This window comes from Mustela putorius, unplaced genomic scaffold, assembly GCF_011764305.1.
Source record: "Mustela putorius furo isolate JIRA1106 unplaced genomic scaffold, ASM1176430v1.1 tig00000421_pilon_pilon_pilon, whole genome shotgun sequence".
In the NCBI taxonomy this organism is placed as follows: Eukaryota; Metazoa; Chordata; class Mammalia; order Carnivora; family Mustelidae; genus Mustela; species Mustela putorius.
The window spans coordinates 16,896,618-16,915,568 of NW_025421375.1; positions in this window are offsets into that span (position 1 = coordinate 16,896,618).

Below are 18,951 nucleotides of genomic sequence, written 5' to 3' on the forward strand. Positions count from 1 at the left end.
AGTGGCTGAGGGCAAGCTTTAGAAAGGATTCATGCACGGGAAATAATGTAGCATGAGGAGCCAAATTTGAATTTGAATCTTAGCAGGCAAAAGGACACATAAGCATTGAAAAGTATAAAGAAAAGAGTTAGGTTGGACACCTCCCATGAAGGTCAGGGAGTTAGTATCAGGAATAAACTCATCAACTTCATGCTGTTAAGGCCAATAGGATATTGCATAAGAGAGATATTACATGAGAAGGATATTAGAATTCATATAGACAATCATCTGAAGTTCTTGTTACACCTTATTAAAAATTAAACTTTATTTTCTAGAACTGTTTAAGATTAACAGGAAGATTCTGAAAATAGTGAAGAAAGTTCCCATATAACCCACATCCAGTTTGTCCTATTATCACCTTTTGTTAGTATGGTAACTATTACAGTTACTCAACCAATACTGATACATTTTTATTATTATATATACTCAACCAATATTGATACATTATTATTATATACATTAATATATGATATATAATTAATATATAGTTACTATATATTAATTATATATCATATAGTAATAAATATTAATTATATATTATATATTAATTATAATTGATCATATTGTATTATAATATAAATATATATTATAATATATTGTAATTCATATTGCCCTAGTTTTTGCCTTATGTCTTTCTTCTCTTCCAGAACTCCAATCAAGGTAACACATTCCATCTAGCTGTCACATCTATTTAGACTCCTCTTGGCTATATCAGTTTCTCAGGCTTTGTTTCTGAAGACCATCAGTTTTGAAGGGTACTGGTCAAATATTTGGTAGCATGTCTTTCTACAGGGATTTTTCTGATGTTTTCTTCATTATTAAAATGGGGTTATGTGATTTGAAGAAGAAAATCACAGAGGAAAAGTACCCTTCTCATAACATCGTATCAGGAGTAAATAATAATGTGATTTATCACTGTTGATACTAACCTTGCTCACCTAACTAAGGTAGTGATTATTGGATTTCTCCACTGTAAAGTAACTCTTCCCCCATTCCTTTTCCATACTGTATTCTTTTGAATTCACCATGCACAGCCCACATGTAAGAAGTGGGAAGCAAAACTCCACCTCCTCGTGGGCAGAGTGTTTACATAAATTACTTTGAATTCTTCTGCATGGGAATTTTGTCTAGTCTCTGTATTTATTTATTTATCCATTCATTTCTTCACATCGTTATAGACTCATAGATATACATTTTTTACTTCTAGTTACAAATCAGTGTATTACTTTATTTATTTTGTTGGTCAGCTTATTCCTGCTTTGACCACTGGGAACTTCATTCCGCTTGTTCTTGTATTCCACTGACATACCTCCCCACAGTGTTTTCATTTTTTGTGTTTTGTTTTGTTTGCTTTTGTTTTGAGCACATCCTTCCTTTCTTTACTGTAAAATGCTACAGTCTCATCTTATATATTCCCTGCCACTTTCTTAGAATCAAACATTTCTCCAGGAAGCCCAACTCACTTTACTGGAGAATGGTATTAGAAAGCAAGATTTAAGGGCCAGGTGTGTTCATAGTTAATCAGGTGTTATTTTTTAAGTTCTTTTAAGCTGATGAACAAATATATGCATGTGTACTAATCTATGTATATCTACAAATATAACTGTCAGAATATCCATGTAATTATGAATTAGTGTGATCTCTGACTCTAAGCAATTGCCACATGTATCATTGTAGCTTGCTTCATTCCTTTATCTGCAAAGGCCCACTTCAACGCTTAGAAAACTGATCTTTCATCTAACATCATTTATTATAGTTTAATTCTGGTGTACGTGTATAGAAGCTTCCACAAGAAGTATACATGTACAGGATACATGTATAGAAGAATTATTAACTGGCACTTATTCATAGGAAATAATTTCATTAACTACCATTTAGCCTATGTTCCTTCTCTTAGTTTTTAGGCTCAATTTATTTCCAAAGTTTTAAGATCAATATCTTTCCCCCCAGGTTGTTTCACACATTTATAAGACAGACTGTTTTCATATTATGCCTTCCATTCTTTGATTCCCATGAGCTCCTAAATTATTTTATAAAATGTGCATACAATAAGGTTTACTCCTTCTGTTGCAAAGTTCAATAGATTTAAATGAACATTGTCTTAAAGTTAAAATTACAGTATCAAACAGAATATTTTCATCACTCAAAAAATCCCCACTTCATCTATTCAGCCCTGGTCTTCCCTTTCTAAACCACTGGCAATCACTGATATTTTTACTGTCCCTATAATTTCTTGTTTGTAGACTGTCATACCTTAGAATCATTCATTATCAGGCCTCTTCAGACTTGCTTATTTCACTAAGCATTATGCATTTAAGGTCCATCTCAAAATGTTCATCTCTCAGCACTTCATTTTTATTTCTAATATTCTATTTTATTGATTTATCACAACTTTTTTATGCATTCATCTATTGAAAGATAACATGGTTGCTTCCCAGTTTTTGGGTGAGAATGAAAAAAGCCATTATAAACATTCATGTGTATATTTTTGTCCAGAAATAGTTTCAAATTCATTAGGTACTTATTTAGGAACATGACTGCTGGATTGTATTCTAATACTACATTTAGATTTATTAGACACTGTCATACTGTCCAATGTGTGCCATTTTGCATGCCCACCCAGCAATGAATGAAAATCTCTGTTGCTCCACATCCTCACCAGAAATTGACAATGTAACTATTTTTATTTTAGCCAATCTAAACAAAATAATCTAATGCTATCTAGCATAGTGTTACTATTTGCTGTTTTAATCTTCTATCCCCTAAAGATTAAAAATGCTTACTATCTTGGGGCGCCTGGGTGGCTCAGTGGGTTAAAGCCTCTGCCTTAAGCTCAGGTCATAGTCCCAAGGTCCTGGGATCAAGCCCCACGGAGCAGAGAGCCTGCTTCCTCCTCGCTCTCTGCCTGCCTCTCTGCCTACTTGTGATCTTTGTCTGTCAAATAAATAAATAAAATCTTTAAAAAAAAATGCTTACTATCTTGTCGTATACATATCTACTTTTGAGGTGCCTGTTCACATCTTTGTTCTTTTTTTAAAAATTAGGTTGCTTGTTTAATGTTTAACATTAAGATTTTGTATATTTTAGATATTGCAGCACTTTTTGTACAACCTTAACTTTAAATCCTATGGAAAGCATTTTCTTACAAATTTTAATCTCTAGCAAAATTAATTTGTTGAAAATTCCATCACCCTAAAAGACTATTGAGAAGTTTCTCATACCAGAAACGTCACAAAAAGAAAGATTAATCATCTCCTAAAAACAAAATCATCTTGGTTAACAATAGCAGTGTAGTATGCACTACAGAAGTTGGTGAAACAAAGAAGCATGTTATAGTAATGACCCAAATAGTTCCACCAATGTGTGGAAATTTAAGTGACATTAATAGTATTAAATATTTCTATTCGCAACACCTCCAATTCCTTCTTTTTCTCCATATATTCTTTTCCCCCAACATCTTTTTCCACAGAATTAACAAAAATGCTATATAACTGCAACTGTAATATTTTAAAAATTCTTCCTTAGTCCCTCTAGGTTTGTTTATGCCAGATTTCCTACTCTGTTTCATTATTTTAGTGTTCTTCCACAGTAGGAATAACTGTCTTGAATTCTAAAGAACACTTCTGATTACCAAATATCCCCAGAAGCATCCATGGTTTGATTTTCTGATTAAGCATTCAAGTCAGAAATACCAACAAAGATTAACTGCTGCTTAGAAGACAGGTCAAGCAAGAGGTCCTGATCAGACAGAAAAACTATATATGTTTGGAATATTTGTAATGGGCCTAGATATTATTTTAAGAGATGTGTAAAAGAAACTGCATGTCTTATATAATTGGATTTCTAGACCAGTAGTTATTTCTACAAATAACAAAGTATATCGAACTGTCAAAGACTGCAAGTTGGAATTAAAAATGATTGAAAAAGTATACACTTGGAACTAAGCTGAAATTAAAATAAAATCCACCTATTATTATGCAAAGTTTTGCTTAGTAAGTTGAAGACCCTCATACGGGAAAAATAATAGAGTATTAGCTTGTCAACAGGCATTGCATATGGCCCAGAAATGCACCCATTTATTATCAAGTGAGAAATAAAGAATAATCATATCAAATAAGTAGATTTATGATGATACTGAAATAAATCATTATAGTTTAATATTTGTTGAGGCTTATGAACAACTTAAACTATGCCTTTAAAAATAAATTTCAAAAAGTGTTATATGAATCACTGCTGTAAGTCAGTATACAGTTGCATGTAGTTTATCATTCTTACAACGACAACCGAAGAACAAGTAAACATGTTTTACGAAAACATTTCATTGAAGCAGATTTACTGAACATTACAAGTTGCTATGAGATTGAGTATTGATTTAACTATTTTAAAAATACATCAATACATAAGTAGGATTTGTGAAGACCAAAGAATTATTGAGTATCTTGTTATATTTGATATTGAAAATCAATTAAAAACATTTCTGGGGCACCTGAATGGCTTGGTGGGTTAAACCTCTGCCTTCGGCTCAGGTCATGGTCTCAGGGTCCTAGGATCAAGCCCCGCATCAGGCTCTCTGCTCAGGAGGGAGCCTGCTTCCCCCTCTCTCTCTACCTGCCTCTCTGCCTACTTGTGATCTCTCTCTGTCAAATAAATAAATAAAATCTTAAAAAAAAAAATTCTAATCGTGTGATACCACTGAGTAGTTTTAAAATGTAAAATAGACTTCTGCTTCCAAGAACAGACCGACTTTTCTCTATTCCTCTCACTAAATACAACTAAAAACCCTTGATATTGTGTATAAGACAACATAAGTAGACTCTGAAACATGGTAAGAGGGCAGAGTGGCTACAGACTTTGAAACCCAAGGAACAGAACAGTGGCGAGCTCCCCATGTGTTCTGTTTTACCTCACAAATCTCAGACATATTGCTTAAGCAGACAGTAACCTGGCAACAGTAAATGGCATATCAAAAAAAAAAAAACCACAATAAAGGTTTCCTCTCTCTAGCCAAAGACCAGGAAAAATATGGTTTAGAACAGAAAAGTTTTAGACAGTAACGGCTCTATTTTAGCCAAACACTAAAGAAAAAACTGTGGTTCCAACCTTCCCATGTTAGTAAGGCTAATGGAGACATCCACAACTGCCAGGTTTTATCTAGGCATAACAAACCCAACTTTCTACTAAGATAACCTGAGAAGGCTAACTAGGGAGTCAGAACTTAGTTTGGGTTAGTTAGCAACAAGCCCAATCCCATCTGCCCTGTCAATGGACAGGGCATGGGGAGTCTGAACTTAAAGCTCCAGCCAGCAATAATGAGACCATAAATCATGCACATTAATGTAAAATATAAAACAATAAACATTTTAGGAAAAAACCCATAGAAGAAATTCTTTGGGATCTCAGACAAGGCAAAGGTTTCCTAGACGTAACACCAAAAGCACCACTTACAAAATGAAAAAATATAAATTGCACTTCATCAAAATTAAAAAGTTCTGGCCTATGAAATGCTCAATTAAGGATGAAATATAAGCTAAACACTTGGAGAAAATATTTCTAAACTACATATCTAAAAAAAAAAAAAAACCAAACAAACAAAAAACAAGCAAGCAAAACCTGTATCTAGAATATATTAAGAATTCTCCGAACTCTACAGAAAAAATAAAAATAAAAATCCAGTCAGAGGATTGGCAAAAGGTATTTCACAGAAGAGTACATCCAAGTGGGAAATAACCAATAGAAGATATGTGCAAACATATTTTTTTTCCTTTAGGGAAATATGAATTAAAATGAAAGTAACATACCACTATATGTCATAATGGCTAAAATTAAATAATGATAAAATCAAATGCTGGCAAAAATGTAGAGAAACTGTATTCTCACCTTCCTGGTGGGAATGTTAAATGGTGCAGACACTGTGGGTAAGTGCACAGAAGTGTGCTTACCATTATGACCCAGAGATTGTACTATTGAGCATTTATAAGAGAAATAAAAACTTATCACACAAAAACTTGTACATATATGTTTATAGTAGTCTTTTTAAAAAGATTTCTTTCTTTATTTGGCAGAGAGCCAGCGAGAGAGGGAACACAAGCAGGCAGAGAGGGAGAAGCAGGCCTCCTGCTGAACAGGGGAGCCTGATGTGAGGCTCAGCCCCAGGGTCCTGGGATCATGACCAGGGTGGAAGGCAGCTGCTGAACGACCCGGCCACCCAGGTGCCCCTGTTTATAGTAGTTTTGACTGTAACAGGCAAAAGCTGGAAACAATCTTGTCTACAGCAATAGGCAGTGTTAAAACAAACTATGGCATATTCACAACACATAATGCTACTCTGTAATAGAGAGGGCAAACTCTACTAGATATACACGGTGACTTGACAGATCCCCAGGGAATTACGCTTCATGGAAAAAGTCAGTCTCACAAGGTTCCATACTACAGGATTCCATTTATATAGAAATTCTTGAAATGACAACACTCAAGAAATGAAGAATAACCTCGGGGTTGGTGAAGTTTAAGAACTCAGGAGGGGTTCCAATCACAAGGAGGACCCCGAACTCAGCTCCTCCCACAGGCAGGCCAAATCTGCATCAGCCACGATGGGACAAGGACCCCAGGAAAACTGGCTGGACGTGCTTTACACACGGGACAAAGCAGAGAAGGCCCACATCCACGCAGGCGGAGACACGGCCGCACGGTCTCCCCGGAAAGCTCACCAAGGGCACAGCGACCCCAGATGGGGAGGGAACACCAAAGCACGGCTGCTCCCAGAGGAGCAAGGGGTTTGAACCCCACAACTGGGCACCCCGAGTTTTAAGACATGCAAGTGACAGAAGAGCACTCAAAACACCTAGCTCTGACGCACGACAGGGCCGGGGCCCAAGAGAAGCACAAGGCTGGGCGGACCCGGAGAAACGCTCTTCAAGGGCTTGCACCCAGACTCACCGCCCTCCGGGCTCACTGGAGGCAGCCCACGGAGAAGTGTCCAAGCTCCACGGGAAGGAGGCTGCCTTGCCGGGGTTACAGCCCCCGCCTGAAGGGCAGGCATCTGGTTTGGCACACACCTAGAAGCCAGCTGCCTGCGGGGCTCCCTCTGCCTGGCCCCACCCACCAGGTTACGGCGCCTGTTGTTGTTGTTGTTGTTGTTTGCCCTTTTGGTTATGGTGGGTGGTTAGAGGGAGGAGAGAATCTTAAGCAGATTCTAGGCCATGCAGACTCCATCTCATGACGCTGAGATGGTGACCTGAACCAAAATCAAGAGGACAGGTTTAAGCGGCTGAGCCACCCAGGCACTCCCAGGGTGAGTTATTTTAAACACCTCTTTTTATGGAAGCGTTTTTCAGGGGCGACTGGGAGGCACAGACGGTTAAGCATCTGCCTTCAGCTCAGGTCATAATCTCCAGGTCCTGGGAGAGAGGCTCCAGCCAGGCACCCAGTCTCTCCCTCTGCCTCTCCCACTGCTTGTGTTCTCTCTCTCTCTCTCTCTCTCTCTTTCTTAAATGAATAAATAAAATCTTAAAAAAAAAAAAGTTAAAAAGAAAGTGTTCTGTGTTCTCTCTCTTAAATGAATAAAGTCTTTTTAAAAAAAAGGAAAAAAGAAAGTGTTTCTCAACTAGAAAATGCTAAGCAACACATGAACACGTGATTTTAATCCCATTTTCATCCTCCTTTAATCAATTGATGAGAAGCCTCAATAATATAATAAAAAATGAAACATACATAACAAAATTTAATTTCAAAAAATGGTTGAATTTTTATAATACCTGTGGCTTGACTCAGAGGTATATAAGCATCTGAGATTTTATGAATACATAATTTAATTTTTTTCTTTTAATAAACATAGAGATGTTCTTGAAAAGAAGATACTTCCTAATTTTATAGAAACCAGAAGGAAGTAACTTATCACAGAGAAATGGACAAAGGTATCCTTCATCAGCCTCATAGTACAGAGGCTTTTAATCTTTGTCTCTTGTGATAGGCTTACCAGAATGATAAATCATGAGGAGAGTGTTCATTAGTCTCCCAATTCATTTGAACCCACCTGTGAGTTGACTGTGAAGTAGAAAAACAATTGAGTGAAGTTGGATAGTCCTCTGAGCAGTAGTTTTAGTCTGGTCCAAAGCAGAACCTATAGATTTATAGATCTTAAGCTGAACAAATAAACAGAACAAAACAAACAAAAACAGTTTCAGTGATAATCTCAGAAGCACACACATTAAAATTATGGTTCTTTCTAATTAGGATGTAAAATATCAGAGATGGAATGAGTTAAAAACTAATGGAAAGTTGATGGAGACATATCAAAAATTAACCAAATAATTCTTTTACCTATTGTGATTGTGATTTTTTTTTAACTGGAATTTATACAATTTGGGGGAAAAAACTGCTGAAATTAAAAACATACATTTGTAAGCATGGCGACAGATAGAAATATAATCCAACGTGATGAATCATATTCTTTTTCTAAAACAACAAAATTTTGAAACCTACTATAAAAAAGAAAGTTTCCCTTTATCTTTTCTGACTCCTTCAAATAAGATGTGCTTCATTCTCTTTGCTTCCAACTGATTTACTAATTAGAAAACCACACGTGTGTTTGTTTTTCCCAGAACTCCATGTATTAATTCAATAAGCCTATCTGTCTACCAACACCACTTAAGGGGTTTGTTAAAAATGCAGATTCTCATATACACAACTGTATTTCCTGAATCAAAATAATAGACATGGAACCTAGAAATCTGAAATTTTAAAAAGTCTCCCCAGGTTACATAGCAAATGTAGAAATACAGATCAAAGACAAAATTTTCAATTGGAGACATTTTTGTTTGTTGCTGATCTGCTTGCAACTAAATGAGAAGAGAGATGCATACAGCAGGAACTCACCTCCCTAGTCTTCACAGAAACTGGTTTTTATACTTCTTTATGTGGAATTGTTTAGGTGTGTGCTGATGGAGGTTTTCTTTTTCCTGACAGTTACTCTCTTTCATCGTCTTTTCTTCAAGAGTATCTTTCCCAAAGAATGTTCACAGACAGAAATAACCTGTGGACATGCAGTGACAGCTCTGGGCACTTCTGGGGTGGGATTACTTGATACATTTAGATACCAGTATATAGATGAGAATCTGCTAATTATTGGCTTGGATTATTTTTCTTTTACTTAAGTTATCTAGGTACATAGTCTCAGTGTTCACTTAGCTTCACCTCCCCTTTAAAGGCACTAGGACATATGAACATGTACTTAGAGACTTGCATACAGCCATCCTCATTTAATGTGTCTATTCCTGGGTACAGTGTTTGAGCATAGGCTAATCTACCCCTTTAGACAGACCTCAGATGCAAAAATTTTCTTCAGGTTGTGTCCTCTGCTAACCTCTCCCACCCCCAACTTAGCAAATGTTCCTCATATATTTTTTTTGAAACCTATACATTTGCACATACAGACACATAGATATTTATCACATCATGTAGGGCTGAAGAGTATGAAGAATATTATAGGTGGAAAAGGGTATGTATTCATTTTTTCCCTTGTAAATCCACTGCATAAAGTTCATACATACGCATGCCTGTGCGTACACATAAAAACTTCCTTATTCATGTACTTCTGCACTCCATTATACTAATACACACTAACTGCATAACTTGGTATAAAACAAGGACAGGAAACTAAGATATGCTTATCATAGTCCATAAAAGTGAAAATACCGCATACCAGAGCTCTATCAAGCTCTAGCATGACAGATCTAGGCAACTTATTATGGACATCATCAAACATCCCATCAGCATGAACTTCTGCTCCCACACTCCCACCAAGACAAGACACATTTGTATTCCTTCACCCCTCCACTTCAGTGCCCATTCCAGCTGCCTCTCTGATGGCTATTAACTTATTTCCTGCTAGGAGGAGACAGATTACTAACTGTTAGCATTCAAGAATATACACAACGTGAATGGAGACAATTTAAGAGCCATGTGTGGTTTTGGAAGGAAGCCACACTAGAAGTTTCCAAGGCAATGCACTTGGCCCAGCCAATTTTTGTAGTGGTTTCTTCTTTAGGCATGAGTATGCTGTCTCATGTGTGTATCCCCCTAACTAGCTTCATCCTCTAACACAAAATGAGTGTTCACCTCTCCTGTGCTCATGAAATTGTGAATATACACACCTTTCAAACTTTGCTATGGTCTGGTACATATGCAGGCCACTGTTAAAATAGTAGCTATCTGGTGTAATGAACACAAATACTGGTATAGATGCTGGTTGTGATCTAACAGATGAGACATGTCAGTTATATTAAGACTGCTTTGCCAGTGATGGAAAACCCAACTCAAACTGATCTATGTCAAATTGAATTTATGTACTCAACTGAAATTTACAAGGCTATCTACTTTTGTCTTTAGCTTATTTAAATTTATATAATCGGGAATTAGTTGTGTTCTGTTTTTTACTCCTATTACCCCTTGGCTTTATTTTAGGATTCCATGGATCGTTTTTTGTAGTGATAGACTCACATTCTAACAAATTCACTTTAGCCAGACAATAAGCCTCTCTTTTAAAAGACCCAGCCCAAAATGAATTCTTATGTCATTGAGTAGGTCAAATGCTCACCTGGGAATCCAATACCTACCGCGAGAAGAAATAATTTTTGTCTGATTAAGCCCGTGGTCTTTGGCTATTCCTAGAGTTTGGAGGCTATTCCTAGAGTCAACTCTACCTAAAATTCATGAATTAAAATTGGAGAATGAGGGTGGCCACAGAAGAAATCTACATACTGTTTACCAGAGGAAGTGTTTGAGTGTTGAACAGAAAAGTTAGATACACCTTATGCCAGCCATGGCCATAAACTGGCATCCCTGCCAGCACTACACCACATCATCCATGGCACACATTTTTATTAATCTTGGCCTCATTCCTATGGTACTCACCACCTGTCTCATAATTCTCTCCAGTGCACTCTCCAGGAAACAACTAGCAGTTCTTCTGAACAAATTTAATATGACATCCTTTGTTATGCTACACAGGATAATATATTCGATGACTGTGGGTAAAATCCTCAATATGTGTTGATAATTCATTGTTGATCTTTTAGCCTCAAATGTATCTAAATCCTTTTTGAGTCTACTTATAATTTTGACTTTTCCACCTCTCTGGATAATTATCTTCATACTTCTATTTCTAAAGGCTTATCAAGTAGTCAGTCTATTGCCTATTATATCTGGCTTTACATCTTCAATTTAAGATTGAATTTTTGTTTAAATAATAGAAGCATTCAGATGTTAAAGAGCCAAATATCAGAAAGATGCAGGCAAAAATGGAAACTTAATTTTGATCTCCAATGATATGTAACTAATCAAAAGAACACAAAGTTGATGTATGTTTAGATGCACGTATAAAGGAACAAAAATTTATCTCACATTATAGAAAATGACTTACAGATAATATTTGAATTGCTGCACAACTCTTAAAACTGTATAAAGACTTACATTATGATGCCCATCCATATAATTGAACTAACTCTAACATGTTAAAATGTCATCCATTGACTTAGAAGAATGTATTTGAAAATTGAAATTTCTATACTTTGTTCCTACTCTAACACCTGAGAAGATAACAAGTGACAGGTATGAATGCATCTCTATAGCCATTTAAATTGTCATGATTACATTGAACATCACACTTTGCTCTGAAATTATACAAATCTATGTATTAAAATACATTCCAAGTAAAATACAAATCAAAGGAATTACAATGTTGGTGATGGAAAAATTCATAAAATGATTTCCCCTCACAAACTACAGATTTTTTCCAAGTATATAAATATTTGGTTACTGTGGGTGTGTATTTATATGTACTCTTGCTTACAGAGCATGCAAGAAAGAAACTTAACGGCTGGATTTCTTATGTCTGTCTGTAAATGACATATGAAGATAGTAATAGTGTTGTAACGGTGGGAAGAATCATTTCATGATAATGTTTGGCATTATAGTGTAACTAGTAACAACCGTAAATACATTGTGAACCTCTAATAAAATGTTATGACTTCCCTTGGAAAGTTACAGTTGGCTTCCCTTTTATATATCTTTAAATTGAGGATTATTAATGTCATCTAATTAGTTGACTTTGCTTAACTACATGTAATATCATGTACCTCTATAATATTACTTGTTTTTTAAAATTGCCTATCATATTCAAGGTCACAACCCACAGCTATTATGAGAAGAATGAGCAGCTTGATAGTTATTATTAGTAAATACACAAAACAGTATTTTATTTCTTTGAGGCAAGGGGAAATTATTCTTATTAATAATTTTGTCAAAAGTAATAAGTATTCAAAGGACAAATAAAGGATTTGAATTCTCTGTACAAATGCCAGCTCTTTTCTGATGCCCCTGGATGGAATCGATAGCACCAACACTGTCATTCCTATAACAACTTACCCAAAAATCTCATATGACATTAACTAGATTATATGGCAAATGTATACATTTATGTACATTTATCTTACAATATTTTATCTTACAGTTCAGAGATCATTTTATCCTTTTCTGTATTCTCAGCATTATTCAACATATAACAAGTATTCAAACATTTTTTAACAATATAAAATAAAAAGGAAATGTAGGGTGATAAAATTTCCAAATCAAACTGACCATTTACCATCAGATTTCATCCTCAAAAAGTCAAAATTCTGGCACACAGCAGCATAAGCTCAGTTTTCCAGGCATAAAAGCTTAGCATTAGCTTTCAATTATATCATCCTCTCTTTCCATTCCCAATATGTCACTATGTTCTTTTGTACTTCCCTTCATGATATTTGTCATATCCAACCTCCTGATTTTATTTTTAGGCTCCCTAATTCACTATCAATTCTACCACATTACCTGGTTTCATCTAAATGTTAACCTACAAACTTACATGATCACACACCATATTATTAAATTTTACATTGATCATCCATTTCATGTATATATATTTATTTATAAAAAATAAACATGTACGAAACAACTTTGGTTGACCCATGAACAACTGCAGAGATTAGAGGCACTGACCCTCTGTGCAGCTGAAAATCTGAATATAATTTCTGATTTCCCAAAACCTTAACAACTAGTAGTCTACTGTTGATTGGAAGACTTACAAAATAACATAAATAGTCTATTAATGCATATTTTGTATGTTATATGTATTATATGCTATATTCTTTTTTTAGAATATGTGCTGCCAAAGCAAGCACTATTATATGCTATATTCTTAACAATAAAATAGGCTACAGAAAAGAAAATGTTATAAAGAAAATCATAAGGAAGAGAAAATACATTTACAGTACCTTACTATAAAAAAATTTACTTATAAGTGGGCCTATACGGTTCAAACCTAATTGTTTAAGGGTCAATTGTAACATATAACACATTTTCAAAATAAAAGTGATTATTAAAAGTATAAAAATATAACAAATAGCATGGAGGACAAGGGGAGTTAGAGAGGAGAAGGGAGTTGGAAATTGGAAGGGGAGGTGAACCATGAGAAACTATGGACTCTGAAAAACAATCTGAGGGGTTTGAAGGGGTGGAAGGTTGGGGGAACCAGGTGGTGAGTATTAGAGAGGGCACGGATTGCATAGAGCACTGGGTGTGGTACAAAAACAATGAATACTGTTACGCTGAAAAATTTTAAAAACTTTTTTATAAAATTAAAAAATAAAATAAATTCAAATAAAGTTCTTTCTGCAACCTAATGAATTGAAATATGTACCTTATGGCAATGTAACATAGTTTATAATATAATTGATTTAAGCTATCTTATATGATGACTTTTAAGTTATCTTATGACAGATATCTTGTTTTTAATTTTTCCCAGTCTCCTGTGCTTCCAGCATTCAATATCCTTTTAAAACACTACTTTCTGCATAATAGTGTCTTGATCAGAAATCTGTAAATGGGGGGTGCCTGGGTGGCTCAGTTGGTTAAGCGGCTGCCTTCGGCTCAGGTTATAATCCCAAGGTCCTGGGATCGAGCCCTCCATAGGGCTCCCTGCTCAGTGGAGTGCCTGCATCACCCTCTTCTTCTGCCTGCCACTCTGCCTACTTGTACTCTCTCTCTTTGGGTCAAATAAATACATAAAATCTTTAAAAAAAAATCTGCAGTGGTTAAGCTCAACTTAGATTCTTTGGTATGGATTTAAACATTTCTATATCTAGGTCCTTCATCACTAATCCAAATTTATTTCCTGCTCTGTCCTCTTAAGCAACACACACATGTTATTTCTTCTGTGTTATGTGGCACCACTTATCTTTCTGACGTAGCTTGCTCATTTTCTCCACTGTGTTCTTACCTATACCATTTATCTTGCCTATGTTACAATAGCACAATAGTCCTAATAGCCAACCCTACACCATGTACCCTTCTGATCCAGTATTACCCATTCTCGAAGCCTAACTGTAAAAGCAGTTGCTCAGTGAAGTTTTCCTCATATATTGATGCAATTTGGCCATGCTTTTAAAATAAGGGTACATTAGGTATCTATTCCCTCCCAGACAGATATATCTTGTTTCTTTTTCATGAGTACCTCTACCAAAGTCGAACACCTCCTCTTTTTAATGTTCTGAGGCTGAATTTCCAATGTTGGTGGTGGTCGACACCAAACAATGCTCAGGACACCAGCTGGGTTTCCTAGAATTCAAATCCATTCAGATTTTACAGTTTTAAAGTTCAGTCCTACAAGAACACTGACCCCACCGCTCCACCCCCACTTCGGATGCCAGTCACAACCCCAGGTTCTTACCTGTACTTCTAACAGACTGCCTATAAATTAGGTTTCCAGGACCTCCTTCTTGGGTTTGATTCATTTGTTAGAGCAGCTCACAGAACCCAGAGAAATATTTTACTTACTAGATCACCAGTTTATTATAAAAAGATGGAAGTCATGAACAACCATATAGAAGACATGAATAGGGCAAGGACATGGAGCTCCCAAGGCTTCCAAGAGTATCTTTCTCTAAGCCTTTCAAGTGACCAACCCTGAAGTTCTCTGAACCTGGTCCTTTTGGGTTTTTATGGAAGCTTCATTATATAGGCATGACTTATTAAATCATTGGCCATCTGTGATTGATTCAACCTCCAGGATCTTGGAGGGCACCTTGAAGGGCAGGAGATGGGACTGAAAAATTCCAACCCTCTCATCAAACGGTTAGCTTCATTGGTAATCTGCTCCCATGGTTAGGTGTGGCCAAAAGTCATCTCATTAATATAACAAAAGATACTTTTAGCATTCTCAACAATTAATAAATTCCAAGGGCGTTAGGAGCTGTGAGTCAGAAACTGTGGACTGAGACCAAATATATATGAGAAATACATTTTAGTTATATGAATGACCAAATATATATTCCTTATAAATCACAACATTGCACCTACCAAGCATTAAACACATACACACACACACACACACACACACACACACACACACACACACACTTTAGCCTATGTGTGTCAGGTAGTGGTGATATCAAACACACAGTAAGTAGATCTTTCATAAATGCTTACTTTTACTGATTATAATCTTCTTAGGATATATATCCCTGATCCCAACTTCAACAACTCTAGTGAGGTCTTAAACAAGCACCCTCAAACTAGTAATAGTTATTCTCAATAATATTTAAATGCCAGTCAAATCTCTAATCATAGGATAAACAAATAAAATTGTAGAGTATCTGATCATTTTTATGCAGACAAATGTTATCTGGGAATATTTTAATGCCTTGTAGGGACTCTAGACTTTCTGAAATACTCTTAGACACATTTTGTTATCTGAAGGAATCTCATTGTTTTTGTGATGTTTGTGGACAAATACAGAATTAGCCAAAATCTTCTTCTGAATACCAATGACAACAATCAAAGGCCCAATCTTTCTGGTAACAAAATACAATAATCTTATTCTGGAATTTAATGAATAATTTTCTGTCAAGTTGGGACAGATGGATAGAACAGAGCAAACAGATTCCTCTGGCTAATAATTACATGTTAAGTAGATAAATTTTTCTTCATTCTTTTGAATTTTATTTTTACTGAGAATATCATGCCAGTTGGCATGACATTCTAGTTTTTATTTTTAAAAGATTGGTGTTGTTGGCAAATGTAATTATTAGTCTGCCTGCTTTCAAAAATGTAAAAGAAAATAACACTTCAGAAATTTCTAAAACATTCTGTTAAATGATTAGTTCTGCTAATCTCATCTATCTACCTATTCAAATGTCAACATATCAGAGCCTGTCCCTGAATTCCAGCACTTTTGGAAAATTTTCCAAGATCTCAGCTTTCTAACAATGCTCCTAATCATATTTGCTCAAAAGAGACATCCCTACAGGAACCACTGGGATGTCTTTTGCCTTCATTCACACCTTTATTTGGCCTCTGTGATTGAGATTATTATCCACTTCCACTCGGAATCTCAGATTTGACCTCATTGCTGGACACTAGTTTTGTTTTGTTTTGTTTTGTTTCTAATAGAATTTTTAAATTTATTTAGATTTTTAATTTTCAGCCAATGCCATAAAACTACTTTTTGTGAGACTATCTTCTTGGATCTTAGCTCACAGAGAGATTTTTAGGTTTCTGTTCAAGAATAGACTTGGGTCTTTAATCCAGAGAGTTTTCCATTAGATAAAGTTAACAATTAGCATGATTACTTTGTTTATATTATAGTACTGTTCTCTTCATTTTAGTTCTTCTTTTTCAGCATTATAAGCAAAACTTATAGCATATTTCTTCTACATCTATTAGTTTTCAAGCTCCATTTGATGGACCTACAGTTCAGTGGTCTTCAAAGTGTGGCTTGGACCCCTTCCAAGGTGTTAATGATGTTAGATCTATTCTTCATAATTATACTAAAACAATATCTTCTGTTTTTATTCTCATTCTTTCACAACTATACAGACAAACTTTCCAAAATGTAGATGATTTATAATATCACAACAGACTGAATGCAGAAGTAAGAATAATAAAGAAAATTGAAAAAATAAACAATGCCACTCTATTTAGTAATTTACTTACTTAAAAATATATTTTACAGAAGGTGTTATTTGTATTAATATGTAATGTTTATAATGTTATTGAAAATAAGTATTATAAATATTTACATTTTCTTCCAGTTATAACTATTAGCAAATAATAGATATAATAGCAAATAATAGATATAATACATATAAACAAAAGTTCTTGCAGCCCTTATTAATTTTTAAAATTGTGAAAATGGAGGCACAAAGGGGGTTCAATTGGTTAAGTGTCTGCCTTCAGCTCATGTCATGATCCCAGAGTCTTGGGATCAAGTCCCACACCAGGCTCCCTGCTCAGATGGAAGTCTGCTTCTCTTTCTGCCCCAGGCCACTCATGAGCATGCTCTCTCTCTCTCAAAAATAAATAAAATCTTGAAAAAAATAATTAAAATAAAATTGTGGAGATGTTCTGGGAACAAAATATAAGCACTATTTTTCTTGTCCATAAACAACATAAGTTTCATCCCAAATAGATAAATACATCTAAGTAAAATTTATTTCTTGCCACTGAAACAACAGATGGAGTGTTTAAGTCCTCAAAACTGACTAGTGTTCAGGTGACAACAGAACCCAGAAAATCTAATTCTAACTGAGCACTTTGCTCCAGCAAATTACAATGGATTATTAATAGAGAACACACTATGGTTTAAAACAGAGTGACATGAAGAAGTAGGCTAATTAAGTACTCATGGAAGATTCTACTGGCCAACAAATGATAAAGATGAGTTGGAATCAATAAATCCTTTTCTGTGTCATTTGTGTTAGCAAATGAAATCAATACACATGACTACACCCAGTTCTTTAAGAAATAAACAGGTCTAGATTTAAGCAACCTAGGACTACATAGTCATCCAAAGTAAATGTATTCTCTTTTGCCCTGATAGAGTGCTTAGTTTCTGAACATGCTCTTTAAGAAGTCCACTAATTCAGATAACTCATGACAGGTTTATTTCCAGTCAGGTTTATTTAGAGAGCATAGCAAAATTACTACCTAAAACTTGAGCAAATTTCATTTATTTCATTTATTTCTAACTTAGCATCTAGAAAATGTAGTCGACAAATCAACTTCTTCTGAATTTGTTAGTCTGTTATTTCCTGACAATCTCATCCAGTTTCTGGACTAGAAGAAATCCAGGCTATAAAAAGTATAAGCTGCCAGACATCTATATGTCATTATCATGTTTGGAATAGCCTCTTACAAAGCTAAAATAAAATTTCTGGATGTGAGGGGGCCCAGGTGGCTCAGTGGGCTAAGTCTCTGCCTTTGGCTCAGGTGATGATCTCAGAGTCATGGGATTGAGCTCTGCATCGGGCTCTCTGCTCAGCGGGGAGCCTCCTTGTCCCTCTCTCTCTGACTACCTCTCTGCCTGCTTGTGATCCCTCTCTGTCAAATAAATAAATAAAATCTTAAAAAAAATTTCTGGATGTATAAAAATCAAGCAATTGACAAGAAAATACATGATTCCTAGAGAACAGAGAGGAGTATATTTACATAAAATGTCCCATATTTTTATTTTCCAGAGAGAAATTACCATTTTGTGTATATTGATTCCCATGTGAATAATGCAGTAGACATTCTGTGAGAGGTTTGCATGGGTCATCGTTTTTTTTTTTTTTTTTTAGGAAATCAGTTATTCAGTAAGAGTAGAAAATATTATTGTAACTTTTTAAAAAATATTTTATTTATTCATTTGAGAGAGAGAGAGAAAGAGCACAAGAGGGGAAGGGTCTGAGAGAGAAGCAGAAACCCCGCTGAGCTGGGAACCTGATGCAGGACTCAATCCTGGGGCTCCAGAATCATGACCTGAGCTAAAGGCAGTCACTTAACCAACTGAGCCACCCAGGTGCCCCTATTGTGAATTTTTATTTTATTAATTTATTT